Source organism: Delphinapterus leucas, chromosome 12 (assembly GCF_059928025.1).
Source record: "Delphinapterus leucas isolate spDelLeu-1000000601 "Yukka" chromosome 12, BTC_Dleu_Yukka2, whole genome shotgun sequence".
In the NCBI taxonomy this organism is placed as follows: Eukaryota; Metazoa; Chordata; class Mammalia; order Artiodactyla; family Monodontidae; genus Delphinapterus; species Delphinapterus leucas.
In genome coordinates, this window is record NC_143140.1 from 21,838,226 (window position 1) to 21,844,921 (window position 6,696).

Genomic DNA, 6,696 nt, shown 5'->3' on the forward strand with positions numbered 1-6,696 from the left:
CTTCTTAATACCAGTTGCTCATTGGAACACATGGAGAGCTTTGGAAAAATTCCCAGTGTGTGAGCTCAGGGACATTGACTGCACCTAATCTCATGGATTTGGATTTAGTTTGTTTTAAGTGGAGTCCAGGGGTTGTTAATAATACCAGTAAGTGCTTACATAGCTCTTACTATATAAGGCACTATTTCAGGCACTGTTTACTTACATTAATTTATAAGCATTTTTTTTTTGAAAGCCAATGTTGAGAACCACTCCAGTCTGGCTAAATGGCAAGAAAATATAATTACTGAGGTTGAAGTAAAATAATGACACATAATGATACAACTAAGCTGGATTCTTTTAGCAGAGCCTATTTATTTGTTTGTTTGTTTTAGTTTTTAATTAAATAGGGGAGTAAAAAAGCAATCCCAATGTGTGCAACTGTGATGAGCTGTGGTTAGACCAGAAAAAATTTTCAGTGACTGCAGGAAGAATTCAGATCGCAGAAAGAGATGTTAAACATTAAGAATCACTTTTCTAGTTGAAGGTCCAGCTCTCATGAGACAGCATTTTATTAACCAATTTCCCATAAAAGTTTGTCTTTGCTCACTGGAGCTTTTCACTTTCAAAATGGAAGGGCTAATTTGACTGGACATCTTTGCAGCCATTTAAAGGAAGTGTAACATCTGGAAAAAAAGAGACTGTAATGATGAAAGTAAAGTGATATTATAAGAGATTGGACTGAAAATGGTCTTAGGTTAAAATAGTCAGTGTAGAACAGTAAAAGGGGGATTTTATGTACCATATTTAATTATGAAAAGACTTTTTTTCATATAAAACATATTATAAAAATAGTTTGCTTTTGCGTTAAAACACATTTTTCTAGCTTTCTTAAGGAACATGATTATTATGGTTCGGGCCACCCTCAGTACTGCACCTAGCTTCCTTACTAACCTTTTTGGTGCTTTTCTCTTTCCTCCCATCCATCCTTCATGCCTGCCAGTTATCTGTCATCACCTACCCAGGCGGTGCATGGAGGGTTAACCTCAGTGAGGCAAGGCACATGTGGTCCTGGGCCTGTAATAAACCTGCCCACGTGGGTGGTACAGGGAGTGGGGAGAAGAGTGTCACAAAATTCAGTGTCTACAGAGCAAGGCAACAGGGAGTCATTTGATGGCAGCCATTGGGTATCAATGAAAGCTGGAAAAACATGACCACATGGAAGCCCGATCAAGCGAGACTGGAAGATGGACCCAGACAGTAGAAGAGAAGTCATGTCTGCCAGGCCATAGCCATAGCAAGTTGGATTTTACTTCCTGTGGTAAACGAGTGTCGTTTCAGGGATCAGTCTCCACCCCATATGTCCTGAGGTCAATAGGGCTATAAATAAAGTGAATAAACCAGGGCCTAATTACTAGAGTTGAGAATAAGGTGGATGTGGTCTTAAAATAAGACAAACTGTTTTTAACCCTTAGGCACAAACTGAGAGGCAGGTAAGTCAGAAAAGTGACTTGATCCTAGGTCTCAGAATCAAGCCAGAGTTCCTTAAGGGACCAGGTTTTACCTATAGGTGATGATGGTCAAGTAGTTTAGATGTAGGTAGAAGATGGATGCAGTGTTTGAGGTACAGACAAAGTCCATCTTCTTAACACCTAACTCTGGTCTTTCTGATCGATTTTCTTCAATTGTTTCCTATAGATTATAGAATAAACCAGTCTCATTAATCTGACATGTAGGCTTTCTATAATCTGGTTTCAACTATTTTATTTTTTCACTTTTCCTTATCATATCTTCTTCCCCCAGCTCCTATACCTACTTGCTTTGCATAGAGCCTACAATTCTATAATCCAGACTAGTTAAATATTTTTCTTTGTCTGAACACACCATATACTTTACTGGCTTGATGCTTTTCTCAAAATTTTCTCCTTCTTATCTACCCATTATGTAGAAACCATTCCTAAATACCAAATGTTGGCAGTAATTTATTTTTTCTCTTTTTATTTCCCCACCTCTACCACTGACATGCCTTTTCAAGTGAAGTCTTATGTTGGCGTGATTCATCTTAATGTTTCTCATGAAGCCCAGTATAGTGGGAAAGACAAAAACAGAGGTTTCTAAAGACCCAACTTACTGACCGTATTTTTGACATTACATATATTTTAAAAATCACATTGGATCGCGCTGCCGGCGTGCAAGATGGCGGTGAAGAAAGACAAGAAGCCTAAGAAGTCAACTTGGAAGTTTAATTTGGACCTTACTCATCCAGTAGAAGATGGAATTTTTGGTTCTGGAAATTTTGAACAGTTTCTATGGGAGAAGGTTAAAGTGAATGGAAAAACCGGAAATCTTGGGAATGTCGTTCACATTGAATGCTTCGAGAATAAAATCACTGTTGTTTCTGAGAAACAGTTCTCTAAAAGGTATTTGAAACACCTTCCCAAGAAATACCTTCAAAAGAACAATCTTCGTGGTTGGCTTCGTGTGGTTGCATCCGACAGGGAGACTTATGAACTTCGTTACTTCCAGATTAGTCAAGATGAAGATGGATCCGAGTCTGAGGACTAGATGAAGCCATCCTTTTCAGGGCTTTGCTTGCTAACAAAACAAATGAAGTATGCAAGAAAACATCTTGAAATGGACCTTTAGTTTATCAGTGAATAAAAAACATTACTCTGTATGTTAAGCATTCATCTCTTTAAGTGTATGCTGTTTATATGGTGCTGGCTTTCCTTTAATACTTAAAAAAAAAATTTATTGGGGTGTGGTTGATTTACAATGTGTTAGTTTTGGGTGTACAGCAAAGTGAATCAGTTACACACATGCACTCCTTTTCTTTTTTAAGATTCTTTTCCCATATAGGCCATTACGGAGTATTGAGTAGAGTTCCCCGTGCTATCCGGCAGGTTCTTACTGGTTATCTGTTTTATGTATGGTAGTGGGTACATGTCAGTCCCAATCTCCCAGTTTATCCCCCCGCCCTTATCCCCTGGTAACCATAAGTTTGTTTTCTACATCTGTTACTCTACTTCTGTTTTGTAAATAAGTTCATTTGTACCCCCCGTTGTTGTTTTTAGTACTTTCTGTAAGCGGTATTTAAATAGCCTATAGCTAGTGGAATTTCTTCCAGGATTTCTGAAGTGTACCACTTTTACAAATGTCCTTGAGTTAAAGTATATAGCGAAAACATGAAGCACAATTTTGGGTATAACTTTATATAATAAAATATTTAAATTCTAAAAAAAAAAATCACATTAATTTACATGTTTTGAGTTTTTGTAGACTTTATTGGATTTGAAGAAAACCCCATACTCTTCTTGAGCAAACTCTGAAGTCTTATCAGTAGACTTAAAAACAATTTGGAAAATTCAGATTTTAAGAATTTTAAAATGTAGTTGCATAGCATATGTATGTATATTGTGAAGTTGACCCTTGAACAACCTAGGTTTGAACAGCGCCGGTTCATGTACACGTGGGTATTTTTCAGTAGTAAATACTACAGCACTACATGATCTTTGGTTGGTTGAATCCGTGCATGTGGAACTACAGATATGGAGGAACCGTGTAGTTGGAAGGCTGACTATATGTTATACGTGGATTTTCAACTGCACAGAGAGTTGGCGCCCCTAACCTCCACAATGTTCATGAGTCAAATGTATCTTTATTCTGTTATATAATACAAAGGCTTCTGTGTATGATTGGATTTTCATGATATTCAGAAAGGCAAAACCATGATAAAATCATTTTTGTGAACTTAGAAGAAAAATGATTAACTTGGATTAAAAAGTTCAACAATAGGTCTACTCATTACCTGGAACCATTAATTTAGAGTAATAGCAATTACTGAATAATTGCCTATGAATGAGAAGGGGTTGCTCAGTATTCAAAACTTATTCTCAGTTTCATACAGATCAGTGGCTCTCAACGAGGAATGATTTTGACTTGCCTCTGAGGGGTATCTGACAATATCTGGAGACGTTTTGGGTTTTCACAAATGGAAGCAGTGCTACTGGCATCTAGTGGGTAGAGGCCAGAGCCTGCAATGCACAGGCTACTCCCCCACAGCAAAGACCTGTCTCGTCCAAAATGTCATTGGTGTTGAGGCTGAGAAACTGGCTATAGACCAAGGCTAATGTTTGGTCTGTTGAAATTGACTTTATATATATATATATATATATATATATATATATATGTATGTATATATAATATTTAAAAATACAATATACAAATCTATACAATATATATGATATAATATACATAAATTTATATATACATATACAATATAATATGTAATATATATTTTTTCAATGAAAGTATCAGCCATAGAGATATATTAGTTTCAGAAAGTAAACTAAAGTTAATCAAAGTAGAAATTACATAAAGTATAATTAAGATGTAGAATTATGACCTTTCAGAGATTGTGGATTCTTATTACACTGAAATGTGCTGGTTTGAGTTTTGCTTAAATAAGTGAGCCCAATCCTCTGTCTAAGACATAATTTAATAATCCCCAGGCTTTTGTGGTGGTCATATGAATTGTTTTGGTCTGGGTTCACATGGGGTTAAACTACATGTTTCCATGGTCTCTCTGAATTTCAGGTTTTGCTTGATGGAGGAATATGGTAAATGGGAAGATGGAGGTAAGGTGATTAGTCTGCTAATCACCTGTAATGTTGGAACTTTTCTTCCCTTTTAAAGCTTTGCATCGCTTGGGCTTTTAAGACTTTCTGTCAAACTACTTATAACCCGAACGCATTACAGAAAAACTCTGCAAGGTGAGGTCAGTGTGCACTTCAAGGCCAGGGCAGAAGACTCTACTCCGTCATTTGTTTTCACTGTTTGGTTTGGCCTCTTCCATTAAACCAGATGGATAAGCAGGGCACATATGGCATGTGAAGTGGCTGGGCCTCCTGGCAGGCCTGAGCTGTGGACCCTGAGGCCTGTTGCTGTGCATTCATGTTTGAGTTCAAAATTCTCCTACTCATTTGTGCAGGGCAGAGGCCAGGCCCATCTGAGTTTAGCAGGAAGCATGCACTCCGAAATCCAAAATGTTCATCTAGAAGGAAAACACCTTCAGTTGCAAAGGTCTTCTCATCTGTGATCTGCTTTTCTTTTCCTTGGTGTCACTGGGCTCCCAATTCCTGACTCAGGCTGGTGGGAAATTCCCATTTTGAATCCAGTTTGGGTTGAATTTCCTTCTGCCTGGCCTTGTGGATGCTCCTGGAGGTAGAGAAACTGCTCTGTGGACCTGTAAAGATCGGGAAGGCCAAGGCCATCTCTAGTGTTGACAGTCGTAGCTCTGGGCCTGGTGGCAGGGTTAGCCTGGGATCATGGTCAGGTGATTAGTAGACACGCTGGTCCCATCGAGAGGTGAACCTCCTCAGCGAGATGGAGTGGATCAGGCTGCTACCATAATTTGTTCACTTTTGCTTCTGTTGTAGTTCGTGGTCACGGTAAGTTTCACATTTTACACAGTGGTCCTCTATTTTGGAGGCTGTAGTGGTTTTATGAGCTCATAAGTGGTGATAAGCATAGATTTTGGAATCAGAAAGTGTCCATCACATGTTAGCCGATAAACCTGCAAGTTACTTAACCCCACTGAGTCTCAATTTCCTCATCTAAAAATGGATAGAATAGTGCCTCCATAACTAGATCAGATCAGATATTGTATTGTGGTGTGGTAAGAGTATGTCTTCCAGAGCCAGACTGCTTGGGATTGACCCTGGCTCTGCCATTTGCTAGCTAGTTGGTCTTGAACACAATGCTTTATCTTTCTGTGCTCTATGGAGAGAATAATAGGATCCGCTTAGAGGGTTGTTGTCAGGGTTAAGAGGCTGAATCGCTTTGCTGTACACCTGAAACTAATACAACATTGTAAATCAACTGTACTCCAATAAAATTAAATAAAATGAGAGAGAGAGACTATATTGTTGGGCATCTTGAAGTACTTAATGACCATTAGTTAAATGATTATTTTGAGGGTGAAAATACTTGTATAAGCAGATAAATCTTTTATGAGTATGTGTTTATTCCATACATGCATAGCATTTATAAATGTACTCCATAAAAACTCTTTTGAAAGCCCTAAAATGTTGCATGATCTGGGTGATTTCTTAGTTTTCCACTGTTTTGAGAAGTTATTTCAGATACATAAATGGCTACTTATAAAGCTAGACCATTGTGTTTGGTATTGTTCTTCGAATTGAGTAAAGTTTGAGAAAAGTGTGCACACACACTTGCCTACATGCTTTATGATGGGTGTAGGTGGAAATTGGGTCTAATGAAATCAAGCAGTTGAAGGAAACCTGTCACTCTCAAGACTGTCAGAAACCCTGGGTTCCAGATACCTCTGGGAACTGAAGATCTCTTTGCCACGTGACTCCAAACGATCTGCTCTACAGTTGGCAAGTTACACTGGAATTAATGAATTAATTAAATTGCAATATAGTTGACGTACAACATTATGTTGATTTCAGGAGCACTACACTGTAATTTGACATTAGCATACATTATGAAATAATCACAACAGCAGCCATCTGTTTCCAGTTATTACAATATTATTGACCATATTCCTTAAACTGTGTATTACATCCCTATAGCTTATGTATTATATAATTAGAGATTTGAACCTCTTAATCCCCTTCGCCTACTTTGCCCTTAACCCCACACCACTTCCCTCCGGCAACCATCTGGTAGGCAGGACTGGTCCCTATACTGGTT

General features: G+C 38.2%; 1 pseudogene; it reads left to right on the forward strand.

The window, feature by feature from the left end:
• Window positions 1-721: 721 nt before the first annotated feature.
• Window positions 722-4,053, forward strand: LOC111183209 (ribosomal protein eL22-like pseudogene; annotated as a pseudogene).
• The last annotated feature ends 2,643 nt before the right edge of the window (window positions 4,054-6,696 follow it).